This window comes from Salmo trutta, unplaced genomic scaffold (genome assembly GCF_901001165.1).
Source record: "Salmo trutta unplaced genomic scaffold, fSalTru1.1, whole genome shotgun sequence".
NCBI classification, from domain to species: Eukaryota; Metazoa; Chordata; class Actinopteri; order Salmoniformes; family Salmonidae; genus Salmo; species Salmo trutta.
In genome coordinates, this window is record NW_021822702.1 from 316188 (window position 1) to 330860 (window position 14673).

General features: G+C 37.1%; 4 pseudogenes; all 4 read right to left on the bottom strand.

Moving 5' to 3' along the window:
* The window catches only part of LOC115183800 (uncharacterized), a 119-nt pseudogene extending 43 nt beyond the window's left edge, over positions 1–76 (bottom strand).
* A 409-nt stretch (positions 77–485) lies between these two features.
* LOC115183785 (uncharacterized) lies at positions 486–603 on the bottom strand (annotated as a pseudogene).
* Positions 604–1012: 409 nt separating this feature from the next.
* On the bottom strand, positions 1013–1130 carry LOC115183787 (uncharacterized; annotated as a pseudogene).
* A 409-nt stretch (positions 1131–1539) lies between these two features.
* On the bottom strand, positions 1540–1658 carry LOC115183795 (uncharacterized; annotated as a pseudogene).
* Between the last annotated feature and the right edge of the window lie 13015 nt (positions 1659–14673).

Below are 14673 nucleotides of genomic sequence, written 5' to 3' on the forward strand. Positions count from 1 at the left end.
CCTAACCAGGCCCAACCCTGCTTAGTTTCTGAGATCAGACGAGATCGGGGGTACCCAGGCTGGTATGGCCGTAAGCGATAAACAATCTCTTGGTACAACATATATAGTCAAAGTGAGTCTGATAAACAAACATTGCATTTTCAACAATTCGATAAGCAGCTTGAACTTTGTGTCACTGAAAAAGTAGAAGAAACTACAAACACTGTAGCCATCACTTTTTAGCACAGGTAGTTGGATAAAATACAAACTTTATTTCCTTTCATCATTTGAACAGGGCAAGGGAGCACAAAGCACACACAAGCTGCATTCAGCAACAATATTCTTATTTGTCTTATAAATACAAGGCAGATGCTAACTGACAACACAAGGAACTTTGATCCTATTAAAAAGGCAGGTAGCTGCATTTAGTCAATTCATCATTAAATGCTTACTACAAGGCAGTGTTGCTGATGAAATAGTGCAAGAGCACACCCTCGTGGACAAAATGCTTACAGCACCTGGTATTCCCAGGCACTCTCCCATCCAAGTACTAACCAGGCCGACCCTGCTTAGCTTCCGAGATCAGACGAGATCGGGAGTACCCAGGCTGGTATGGCCGTAAGCCATAAACAAGCTCTTGGTACAACATATATAGTCAAAGTGAGTCTGATAAACAGACATTGCATTTTCACCAATTCGATAAGCAGCTTGAACATTGTGTCACTGAAAAAGTAGAAGAAACTACAAACACTGTAGCCATCACTTTTTAGCACAGGTAGTTGGATAAAATACAAACTTTATTTCCTTTCATCATTTGAACAGGGCAAGGAAGCACAAAGCACACACAAGCTGCATTCAGCAACAATATTCTTATTTGTCTTATAAATACAAGGCAGATGCTAACTGACAACACAAGGAACTTTGATCCTATTAAAAAGGCAGGTAGCTGCATTTAGTCAATTCATCATTAAATGCTTACTACAAGGCAGTGTTGCTGATGAAATAGTGCAAGAGCACACCCTCGTGGACAAAATGCTTACAGCACCTGGTATTCCCAGGCACTCTCCCATCCAAGTACTAACCAGGCCGACCCTGCTTAGCTTCCGAGATCAGACGAGATCGGGAGTACCCAGGCTGGTATGGCCGTAAGCCATAAACAAGCTCTTGGTACAACATATATAGTCAAAGTGAGTCTGATAAACAGACATTGCATTTTCACCAATTCGATAAGCAGCTTGAACATTGTGTCACTGAAAAAGTAGAAGAAACTACAAACACTGTAGCCATCACTTTTTAGCACAGGTAGTTGGATAAAATACAAACTTTATTTCCTTTCATCATTTGAACAGGGCAAGGAAGCACAAAGCACACACAAGCTGCATTCAGCAACAATATTCTTATTTGTCTTATAAATACAAGGCAGATGCTAACTGACAACACAAGGAACTTTGATCCTATTAAAAAGGCAGGTAGCTGCATTTAGTCAATTCATCATTAAATGCTTACTACAAGGCAGTGTTGCTGATGAAATAGTGCAAGAGCACACCCTCGTGGACAAAATGCGTACCGCACCTGGTATTCCCAGGCACTCTCCCATCCAAGTACTAATCTGGCCCGACCCTGCTTAGCTTCCGAGCTCAGACGAGATCGGGGGTACCCAGGCTGGTATGGCCGTAAGCAATAAAAAATCTCTTGGTTCAACATATACAGTCAAAGGGAGTCTGATAAACAGACATTGCATTTTCACCAATTAGATAAGCAGCTTGAACTTTGTGTCACTGAAAAAGTAGGTGAAACCACAAACACTGTAGCCATCACTTTTTAGCACAGGTAGTTGGATAAAATACAAACTTTATTTCCTTTCATCATTTGAACAGGGCAAGGGAGCACAAAGCACACACAAGCTGCATTCAGCAACAATATTCTTATTTGTCTTATAAATACAAGGCAGATGCTAACTGACAACACAAGGAACTTTGATCCTATTTAAAAGGCAGGAAGCTGCATTTAGTCAATTCATCATTAAATGCTTACTACAAGGCAGTGTTGTGATGAAATAGTGCAAGAGCACACCTTCGTGGACAAAATGCTTACAGCACCTGGTATTCCCAGGCAGTCTCCCATCCAAGTACTAACCAGGCCCGACCCTGCTTAGCTTCCAAGATCAGACGAGATCGGGAGTACCTTTTTTTAAAATCTTTTATTATGAAAAACACATAAAATTTACAATATTCAATCAATAATAAAAAAGGATGAACAATTCATCCTTTTACAAATCAAAAAAAGAAGAAAATAAAACCAATTAAAAACACAATCATTCACTAAAACCAATTAATAATTAAAAACAAGTTTTCCATTCAAATCAATTTCAATAAAAGTGCTCCCCCACACAAACAGTTTTTCAAAATTACATCCACCATATTTATATATTACTTCTATATCTTTCTCTAAAATACTTCTAAATAAAACCTCCACACTCACAATTTTCCCTTCATAATGTCCCAAATTCCTTCTTATTCTTATAGCGTATCTAGCATGACTAAGAACAAAAGTCATCAAATTAAAATTAAAAACTTTGCTTTTCCCAGTTAAACCAAAAAGAAACAACCTCCTCCACTCAACCCCAGCAACAATCTCTTCTCCCCAATGTTTTATTAAAATCCCCTTTAAAAACTTATGAAACTCTTCTAATCTACTGCATTCAACAAAAAAGTGCATAACATTTTCTACCCCCGTACCACAAATATCACATTCTCTTTTAATATCTCTATTTATTTGATGTAAAACCACGTTCGTAAAAATCCTATTATGTTTCAATTTAAAATCATTGTCTTCACATTCTATAGAGTTGTATTTTACATTGACATTTTTCCATATTGATTTCACATCCATATTTGCAAACACCCTAGACCACACTTTTTCTGAAGCAGGAGCTTTTGTCTCTTTTAAAATACATTGTCTATAAACCATTTTAACTTTTAAACCTGATAAAACATGTTTCTCCCCATTACTTTCATAATATAAAATTGGTAAACCCTTAGCTCTCTCAACAACCTCTGTATTTATTAAAAGCACCCATTCCTCAGGAATACACCCTAAAATTCTCTTATACATATTTTCTACTGTAGTTTTACTTATTTCATCATCCACTTCACAAACATTGTCATAAATCGCTTGTACAGGAAGAAACCCTGGAATGACCTCATATAAAATATCCCCAATCTGTCTCATCCCATTGGCTGGTATAAAATATTGTCTAAAATGGTACACTCATAATAAATATTCGGTAAAAACTCCCCCCAAGCCTCAAACACTTCTCTATAAAACAATGGTATATTACCTAACATTTCCTTTTTCATACACATCAATAAACCATTGTCTCCCATCCTCCCAACCTCCTGCAAATACTCCTTAAAAAATCATTTCCATCCATAATCTAGTTCACCATATAAATATTTCCGTACCATTTTAACTCTAATTGCTTTTTTCCTCACATTTAAATCCACCAACTTCAAACCCCCCTCCTCATAACCTGCAATCAAAGTTTTAAAATAAATTTTTGCTCCTTTCCCATCCCATAAAAAATCAACTAAAATCGTATTCATTTCAGATAAAACCCATTCTGGTACGTCTAAAACATTCATGACATGAATAAAAATTGACATCAGCAATTAATTTACAACAATTACTTTCCCTTTTAATTTCAATGCCCTCCCCCTCCACATATTTACCACCTTCCTAACTTTGTTTATAACTCCACTCCATGTCAGCTCTCTCGCTTCCTGTTCCTTCACCCCTAAAAACACACCTAACACCTTAAAATAATCATTTACCATTTTAAAAGGAAAAGTCCCCTCATTAATCTTCCCAACATACATTATTACTGACTTCTCCATATTCACTTTTGCTCCTGAGGCTTGCTCATATACTTTAAAACACTCCATCACCCTTTTAACTCTTTCAATTTGCTCCCCTTATTTTTATATAAAATCGATATCAGCCCTGTCACCATGGAGTCTGAAACAGTATTATTATCTTCCATATATTGATATACTTCCAATAAAATCGGTGCTAAAAAACTTTCATACATTTTATAAAACTCTGCAATTAGTCCATCTACTCCAGAACTTTTATTTATTTGTAAACCCTTAATTGCATCTTTCACTTCATCCACTTTTATCTTCCTATCACATATTTGCTTATCCTCAACACCAATTTGCACATCCACACTACTTAAAATCTCCTTTACACACCCCTCATCCACCTCCCCTTTCTTAAATAAATCCTTATAAAAATTCTGTACAGTTTCTAATATCTCAACATAATCATTTACCACTTCACCCTTTACATTTTCAATCTCACTAATATATGATTTCGTCTGTTTAGTTTTCTCTAAACCAAGAAAAAATGCAGTACATTTCTCCCCTTCTAAAACATATTTTGCCCTACTTCTAATAATTTCTATTTCACATTTGCTCAATTGTGCTTTTAAATCTAAAAACCTTTCAATATTATAATTAGGCTCCATATCACATTTCCTCATTTCTTCATTCAATTTTGTTCTTACATAATTTTTTTCTCTTGTCATCCTACTCCTCTTCTTCCTTGCATATCTAATACTAAAAACTTTTATTTTTTCCTTAACTTTTTCCCACCACTGACACTTATCATTCCCTTTTTGCTTATCCTCCATTTCATGTTCTATCAAAGATTTAAGTTGTTTCCCATATTCCTCATCACCAAGATACCCTGCATTCATACACCATATTCCCCCCCCTTTCCTTTCCTTATCTAACCCCACCGAAAATGTTAACCCAGCATGATCACTAAAAGTTGTAAAAATATATTTAATATCCTTCATAAAATTCCTTAACCCTTCATTTACTAAAACCAGATCTATCCGTGTCTGTTTCAATTCCCCTAAAACCACCTGCCTTCTAGAAAATTCTCTCTTGTTCGGATTCTCGTCCCTCCATATATCAATCAGACTGTTTTCAAACATCATCTTCCTTAAAACCCCCCTAGATACGTCACTTCTAAAAATAGCTCCCCTTGTCATATCTAGTCTATCCATTTTTACATTAAAATCCCCAACTAAAATACAGTTACCCTTGCACCATTTCCCTAATTCTAAAAATAAATTCCTTCTCTCTATTTCATTATTCGGCGCATAAATATTTATTATCCTAAAAACCCTACTCATATACTCAAAATCTAAAATTAAAATCCTCCCATTATTATCATTATATATCTTCTTCACATTTTCTACTACATCTTTCCTTAATAAAATTGCAACCCCGCTTGAATTCCCCCTGCCGTTGTTTATATAAATAAAATCCCTCCATATTTTTTGTACTTCTAAAACACATACATTATCCCAATGCGTCTCTTGAATACATAAAATATCTGAATTCTTCATTTGTACTATTCTATTAAATATTCCCATTGGTCTCACCCCATTTGCATTTATTGACATTATTGTGACCATACTAATAAATAATTAAATTATAAAATATAATTTCATTGTCCTCTACCTGTTATCGAGTTTCTTTCCTCTTCCACCCTTTCTCTCCCCCCCCCCCCCTCCGCCGCTTTCCTCTTCCTGTGTCCTCCTCTCGTTCTTTCAACCTTTTCCCCATCATCCGTGTCCGATATCTCCTCCAAGTCCATCTCATCCAGCCAACTCAACTTCTTGACACCCACATCCGTTGTGCTCCCCGTGTTCATCGCCGTCTCTGGAATATTCGTTGTGCTCCCCGTGTTCATCGCCGTTTCTGGTATATTCGTTGTGCTCCCCGTGTTCATCGCCGTCTCATGTATTGTCGTCGTTGTGCTCCCCGTGTTCATCTCCGTTTCTGTTAATGCCATTAAACTCATAACCCTCTCCATTTCTCCACCCCCCGAGGTATTTGTTAGTGCTGTGCTTTCCCCTAAAACCTGTGAGTCCCCCGTGCTTCCCTCCAGTCCACTCGCCCCCTTCTCCTGAAAAATCCATTTTCTTATTTCCGAATCCATACTGCTCCCAATTTCGTTCATCTTCTGGTCTTCCTTCTTTTCCCTTCTTCCTTCCTCCGTCTCTCCACCCTCCACCAAGTTTTTCATTCGAGTCAATTTCAATAAAAGTGCTCCCCCAAACAAATAATTTTTCAAAATTGCATCCACCATATTTATTTATTACTTCTATATCTTTCTCTAAAATACTTCTAAATAAAACCTCCACACTCACAATTTTCCCTTCATAATGTCCTAAATTCCTTCTTAATCGTATCGCATACCTCGCATGACTTAGGATAAAATTCAACAAGTTTAAATTAAAAACTTTACTTTTTCCATTTAAACCAAAAAGAAACAACCTCCTCCACTCAACCCCATTAACAATCTTATCTCCCCAATGTTGTACTAAAAGCCCCTTTAAAAACTTATGATACTCTTCTAATCTACTGCATTCAACAAAAAAGTGTATGAAATTTTCCACCCCCGTACCACAAATATCACATTCTCTTTTAATATCTCTATTTATTTGATGTAAAACCACGTTCGTAAAAATACTATTGTGTTTCAATTTAAAATCATTGTCTTCACATTCTATAGAATTATATTTTACATTGACATTCTTCCATATTGATTTTACATCTATATTTGCAAATACCCTAGACCACACTTTTTCCGAAGCAGGAGTATTTATCTCTCTTAAAAAACGTTTTTCATAAACCATTTTTACTTTTAAACCTGATCTCGTCTGATCTTGGAAGCCATGAAGGGTCGGTCCTGGTTAGTACTTGGATGGGAGACCGCTTGGGAATACCAGGTGCTGTAAGCATTTTGTCCACGAGGGTGTGCTCTTGCACTATTTCATCAGCAACACTGCCTTGTAGTAAGCATTTAATGATGAATTGACTAAATGCAGCTTCTATGGGCTAGTCTTTCCTGCCTTTTTAATAGGATCAAAGTTCCTTGTGTTGTCAGTTAGCATCTGCCTTGTATTTATAAGACAAATAAGAATATTGTCTCTGAATGCAGCTTGTGTGTGCTTTGTGCTCCCTTGCCCTGCTCAAATGATGAAAGGAAATAAAGTTTGTATTTTATCCAACTACCTGTGCTAAAAAGTGATGGCTACAGTGTTTGTAGTTTCATCTACTTTTTCAGTGACACAAAGTTCAAGCTGCTTATCTAATTGGTGAAAATGCAAAGTCTGTTTATCAGACTCACTTTGACTATATATGTTGTACCAAGAGATCGTTTACGGCCATACCAGCCTGGGGGCGCTATTCCTGATTGGAGAAGTGATGACAGGTGCGAGTGTTTGAGCTGTGAGTGAGTGTTTGCTTGAGCGTGTTTGCTCGAGAGCTATTTTTGTTTATTTTTTTGGATTTCGACATATCATTTATTGTTTTTTCAATTGAATAGTTTTAAGTTTGGTTAGTTTTCCCCCTCTGCAGTTTTGCTGCTTGGGGGAGGTTTTTTCGCTTTCTTTTTTGATTTACAATGTCGGACAACATGGCAAAGACAAACGGAATGGACAAGGACAACGAAAATGCGCAACGGAAGGAAAACGATAATAAAGGAGGAATGAAATATGGCAAAGAATACACGGTGGCAATTGAGTTGGTGGGAGAAGAAAAGGTGACGACGATGGAATTACTACGAGCAATTAAGGAGGTGTGTGGAGAGGTGGTGGGATGCCGAATGAAAGGAGATAAGAAGTATGAAATTACGATGAGAAACGGAAAAGGAAAAGAACGTCTAATGGACGGTTTACGGATAAAGGACACCAGGATTCTGGCGAGAGATGTGAATGTCAATGAATTGGTGGTGTCTTTCATGAATCTCCCAGTATACATAGAAGATAGTGTGATACTGGGCAAGCTGAGTAGCTGGGGAGTAACGGCCGTCTCGGAGATAAGGAGGAGAGTTTGGCCTGGAACAGAGGTGGTTGACGGGACACGTTTTTGTAAAGTCAAATTCACAGAAAAAGTCAAATCGTTGCCATATTCTACAAGAATTGAGACGCTGGAGGGAGCTGAATACTTCAGGGTTATTCATGACAAACAGGTCAGAGTTTGTCGGTTGTGTATTCAACCCGGGCACATAGTCAAAGACAGCCCTGAATTCAAGTGCTTTAAGTGCGGGAATCAAGGGCATTATGCGAGAGAATGTGTCGGAGAGAAGGAAAGGAATTTTTGTGGCGGATGCAGAAAGAGATTGGCGGAGTGCAACTGTGGAGAGGTTATGACTGAAGAGGGGAGTCAAGTACTATTCGAGGAAGCAGTTGTATTGTCGCAAGAAGGAGAAGAAGATGGAGGAGAGGACGTGGTGGAGGGTGGAGAGACGGAGGAAGGAAGAAGGGAAAAGAAGGAAGACCAGAAGATGAACGAAATTGGGAGCAGTATGGATTCAGAAATAAGAAGATGGAGTTTTCAGGAGGAGGGGGGGAGTGGACTGGGGGGAAGCACGGGGGACTCACAGGTTTTAGGGGAAAGCACAGCACTAACAAGTACCTCGGGGGGTGAAGAAATGGAGAGGGTTATGAGAATGAAATATGGAAAAGAATACACGGTGGCAATTGAGTTGGTGGGAGAAGAAAAGGTGATGACGATGGAATTACTACGAGCAATTAAGGAGGTGTGTGGAGAGGTGGTGGGATGCCGAATGAAAGGAGATAAGAAGTATGAAATTACGATGAGAAACGGAAAAGGTAAAGAACGTCTAATGGATGGTTTACGGATAAAGGACACCAGGATTCTGGCGAGAGATGTGAATGTCAATGAATTGGTGGTGTCTTTCATGAATCTCCCGGTATATATAGAAGACAAAGTTATACTGGACAAGCTGAGTAGTTGGGGAGTAAAGGCCGTCTCGGAGAGAAGGAGGAGAGTTTGGCTTGGAATGGAGGTGGTTGACGGGACACGTTTTTGTAAAGTCAAATTCACAGAAAAAATCAAATCGTTGCCATATTCTACAAGAATTGAGACGCTGGAGGGAGCTGAATACTTCAGGGTTATTCATGACAAACAGGTCAGAGTTTGTCAGTTGTGTATTCAATCCGGGCACATAGTCAAAGACAGCCCTGAATTCAAGTGCTTTAAGTGCGGGAATCAAGGGCATTATGCGAGAGAATGTGTCGGAGAGAAGGAAAGGAATTTTTGTGGCGGATGCAGAAAGAGATTGGCGGAGTGCAACTGTGGAGAGGTTATGACTGAAGAGGGGAGTCAAGTACTATTCGAGGAAGCACTTGTATTGTCGCAAGAAGGAGAAGAAGATGGAGGAGAGGGCGTGGTGGAGGGTGGAGAGACGGAGGAAGGAAGAAGGGAAAAGAAGGAAGACCAGAAGATGAACGAAATTGGAAGCAGTATGGATTCAGAAATAAGAAGATGGAGTTTTCAGGAGGAGGGGGGGAGTGGACTGGGAGGAAGCACGGGGGACTCACAGGTTTTAGGGGAAAGCACAGCACTAACAAGTACCTCGGGGGGTGAAGAAATGGAGAGGGTTATGAGTTTAATGACAATAACAGAAACGGAGATGAACACGGGGAGCACAACGACGACAATACATGAGACGACGATGAACACGGGGAGCACAACGAATATACCAGAAACGGCGATGAACACGGGGAGCACAACGAATATTCCAGAAACGGCGATGAACACGGGGAGCACAACGAATATTCCAGAAACGGCGATGAACACGGGGAGCACAACGAATATTCCAGAAACGGCAATGAACACGGGGAGCACAATGAATATTCCAGAGACGGCGATGAACACGGGGAGCACAACGGATGTGGGTGTCAAGAAGTTGAGTTGGCTGGATGAGATGGACTTGGAGGAGATATCGGACACGGATGATGGGGAAAAGGTTGAAAGAACGAGAGGAGGACACAGGAAGAGGAAAGCGGCGGAGGGGGGGAGAGAAAGGGTGGAAGAGGAAAGAAACTGGATAACAGGTAGAGGATAATGAAATTATATTTTATAATTTTATTATTTATTAGTATGGTCACAATAATGTCAATAAATGCAAATGGTGTGAGAACAATGGGAAAATTTAATAGAATAGTACAAATGAAGAATTCAGATATTTTATGTATTCAAGAGACGCACTGGGAAAATGTGTGTGTTTTAGAAGTACAAAAAATACGGAGGGATTTTATTTATGTAAACAATGGCAGGGGGAATTCAAGTGGGGTTGCAATTTTATTAAGGAAAGATGTAGTAGAAAATGTGAAGAAGATATATAATGATAATAATGGGAGGATTTTAATTTTAGATTTTGAGTATATGAGTAGGGTTTTTAGAATTATAAATATTTATGCGCCGCATAATGAAATAGAGAGAAGGAATTTATTTTTAGAATTAGGGAAATGGTGCAAGGGTAACTGTATTTTAGTTGGGGATTTTAATGTAAAAATGGATAGACTAGATATGACAAGGGGAGCTATTTTTAGAAGTGACGTATCTAGGGGGGTTTTAAGGAAGATGATGTTTGAAAACAGTTCGATTGATATATGGAGGGACGAGAATCCAAACAAGAGAGAATTTTCTAGAAGGCAGGTGGTTTTAGGGAAATTGAAACAGACACGGATAGATCTGGTTTTAGTAAATGAAGGGTTAAGGAATTTTATGAAGGATATTAAATATATTTTTACAACTTTTAGTGATCATGCTGGGTTAACATTTTCGGTAGGGTTAGATAAGGAAAAGTAAGGGGGGGAATATGGTGTATGAATGCAGGGTATCTAGGTGATGAGGAATATGGGAAACAACTTAAATCTTTGATAGAACATGAAATGGAGGATAAGCAAAAAGGGAATGATAAGTGTCAGTGGTGGGAAAATGTTAAGGAAAAAATAAAAGTTTTTAGTATTAGATATGCAAGGAAGAAGAGGAGTAGGATGACAAGAGAAGAAAATTATTTAAGAACAAAATTGAATGAAGAAATGAGGAAATGTGATATTGAGCCTAATTATAATATTGAAAGGTTTTTAGATTTAAAAGCACAATTGAGCAAATGTGAAATAGATAAGTGTAAGGGTGCAATTATTAGAAGTAGGGCAAAATATGTTTTAGAAGGGGAGAAATGTATGTCATTTTTTCTTGGTTTAGAGAAAACTAAACAGACGAAATCATATATTAGTGAGATTGAAAATGTAAAGGGTGAAGTGGTAAATGATTATGTTGAGATATTAGAAACTGTACAGAATTTTTATAAGGATTTATTTAAGAAAGGGGAGGTGGATGAGGGGTGTGTAAAGGAGATTTTAAGTAGTGTGGATGTGCAAATTGGTGTTGAGGATAAGCAAATATGTGATAGGAAGATAACAGTAGATGAAGTGAAAGATGCAATTAAGGGTTTACAAATAAATAAAAGTCCTGGAGTAGATGGACTAATTGCAGAGTTTTATAAAATGTATGAAAATTTTTTAGCACCTATTTTATTGGAAGTTTATCAATATATGGAAGAAAATAATACTGTTTCAGACTCCATGGTGACAGGGCTGATATCGATTTTATATAAAAATAAGGGGAGCAAATTGAAATTGGAAAATTATAGGCCAATTAGTTTATTAAACTCAGATTATAAGATTTTAGCTAAGATACTGGCAAATAGGATGAAGATGGTTTTAAATGATATTATAGCACCTACACAAAATTATAGTGTGCCTGGAAGAGATATAGCGGATACCATTAATACACTTAGAGATGTGATAAATAAAATGAATAGCGATAAGATAGGGGGAATTGTTTTAAATATAGATTTTAATAAAGCTTTTGACAGGGTGGAACATGATTTTATGTTTAGGGTACTGGAAAAATATGGGTTTGGAAATAGAATAATAGGATGGATAAAATTATTATATGGAAAGGCTAAAAGTAGGGTAAAATGTAATGGGGTTTTAACAGATTCTTTTATTCTTGAGAGATCAGTGAGACAGGGGTGCCCTTTATCAGCATTATTGTTTGTTTTATCGGTAGAACCCTTAGCGGCATACCTTAAAAAAGATCATTTTATAAATTGTGTAGAGACTCCGCAAGGAGGTTTTAGTTTAATTCATCAATATGCAGACGATACCACAATAACAATTAGAGATGAGGGAAGTGTTAAAAGGGTGATGGAGTGTTTTAAAGTATATGAGCAAGCCTCAGGAGCAAAAGTGAATATGGAGAAGTCAGTAATAATGTATGTTGGGAAGATTAATGAGGGGACTTTTCCTTTTAAAATGGTAAATGATTATTTTAAGGTGTTAGGTGTGTTTTTAAGGGTGAAGGAACAGGAAGCTAGAGATCTGACATGGAGTGGAGTTATAAACAAAGTTAGGAAGGTGGTAAATATGTGGAGGGGGAGGGCTTTGAAATTAAAAGGGAAAGTAATCGTAAACTCCTTGCTGATGTCAATATTTATTCATGTAATGAATGTTTTAGATGTACCAGAATGGGTTTTATCTGAAACGAATAAGATTTTAGTTGATTTTTTATGGGATGGGAAAAGTGCGAAAATTTCGTTTAAAACTTTGATTGCAGGTTATGAGGAGGGGGGTTTGAAGATGGTAGATTTAAATGTGAGGAAAACAGCAATTAGAGTCAAAATGGTATGGAAATATTTATATGGTGAATTAGATTACGGATGGAAAATATTTTTTAAGGAGTATTTGCAGGAGGTTGGGAGGATGGGGGACAATGGTTTATTGATGTGCATGAAAAAGGAAATGTTAGGTAATATACCATTGTTTTATAGAGAAGTGTTTGAGGCTTGGGGGGAGTTTTTACCAAATATTTATTATGAGTGTACCATTTTAGACAATATTTTAAATCAGCCAATTTTTTTAAATCCCAAGATACAGTATAATAATAAGATGGTGTTTTGTAAATATTTTATGAGGGCTGGGATGAGACAGATTGGGGACATTTTATATGAGGTCATTCCAGGGTTTCTTCCTGTACAAGCTATTTATGACAATGTTTGTGAAGTGGATGATGAAATAAGCAAAACTACAGTAGAAAATATGTATAAGAGAATTTTAGGGTGTATTCCTGAGGAATGGGTGCTTTTAATAAATACAGAGGTGGTTGAGAGAGCTAGGGGTTTACCGGTTTTATATTATGAAAGTAATGGGGAGAAACATGTTTTATCAGGTTTAAAAGTTAAAATGGTTTATGAAAAATGTATTTTAAGAGAGATAAAAGCTCCTGCTTCGGAAAAAGTGTTGTCTAGGGTATTTGCAAATATAGATGTAAAATCAATATGGAAGAATGTCAATGTAAAATATAATTCTATAGAATGTGAAGACAATGATTTTAAATTGAAACATAATAGGATTTTTACGAACGTGGTTTTACATCAAATAAATAGAGATATTAAAAGAGAATGTGATATTTGTGGTACGGGGTGGAACATTTTATGCACTTTTATGTTGAATGCAGTAGATTAGAAGAGTTTCATAAGTTTTTAAAGGGGATTTTAATAAAACATTGGGGAGAACAGATTGTTGCTGAGGTTGAGTGGAGGAGGTTGTTTCTTTTTGGTTTAACTGGGAAAAGCAAAGTTTTTAATTTTAATTTGATGACTTTTGTTCTTAGTCATGCTAGATACGCTGTAAGACTAAGAAGGAATTTGGGACATTATGAAGGGAAAATTGTGAGTGTGGAGGTTTTATTTAGAAGTATTTTAGAGAAAGATATAGAAGTAATATATAAATATGGTGGATGTAATTTTGAAAAACTGTTTGTGTGGGGGAGCACTTTTATTGAAATTGATTTGAATGGAAAACTTGTTTTTAATTATTAATTGGTTTTATTTTCTTTTATTTGTTTTGATTTTGTAAAAGGATGAATTGTTCATCCTTTTTTATTATTGATTGAATATTATAAATATTGTGTGTTTTTTCCATAATAAAAGATTTTTAAAAAAGGTACTCCCGATCTCGTCTGATCTCGGAAGCTAAGCATGGTCGGACCTGCTTAGTACTTGGATGGGAGACCGCCTGGGAATACCAGGTGCTGTAAGCAATTTGTCCACAAGGGTGTGCTCTTGCACTATTTCATCAGCAACACTGCCTTGTAGTAAGCATTTAATGATGAATTGACTAAATGCAGCTTCTATGGGCTAGTCTTTCCTGCCTTTTTAATAGAATCAAAGTTCCTTGTGTTGTCAGTTAGCATCTGCCTTGTATTTATAAGACAAATAAGAATATTGTTGCTGAATGCAGCTTCTGTGTGCTTTGTGCTCCCTTGCCCTGTTCAAATGATGAAAGGAAATAAAGTTTGTATTTTATCCAACTACCTGTGCTAAAAAGTGATGGCTACAGTCTTTGTAATTTCTTCTACTTTTTCAGTGACACAAAGTTCAAGCTGCTTATCTAATTGGTGAAAATGCAATGTCTGTTTATCAGACTCACTTTGACTATATATGTTGTACCAAGAGATTGTTTATCGCTTAAGGCCATACCAGCCTGGGTACGCCATCTTGTGGATACAGGAAGTTTGTGTTTCAGGTTGGAAAGTTCTTGAGAGAGGAGTGTTTGTAGAGAGGGTGTGTTTTTCTAGTTATTAAGATAAGGAAAGTGAGTGCATTTATACATATTTTTTCTGTTTGATTCTTTATTTTGGTTTCCCCCATCAGCCTGGCTGGTGGGGGGACACCATTTATATTAGTTGTTTTTTGCTATATCTTTTTTGGAAGGACATAATGGCATCGACTACT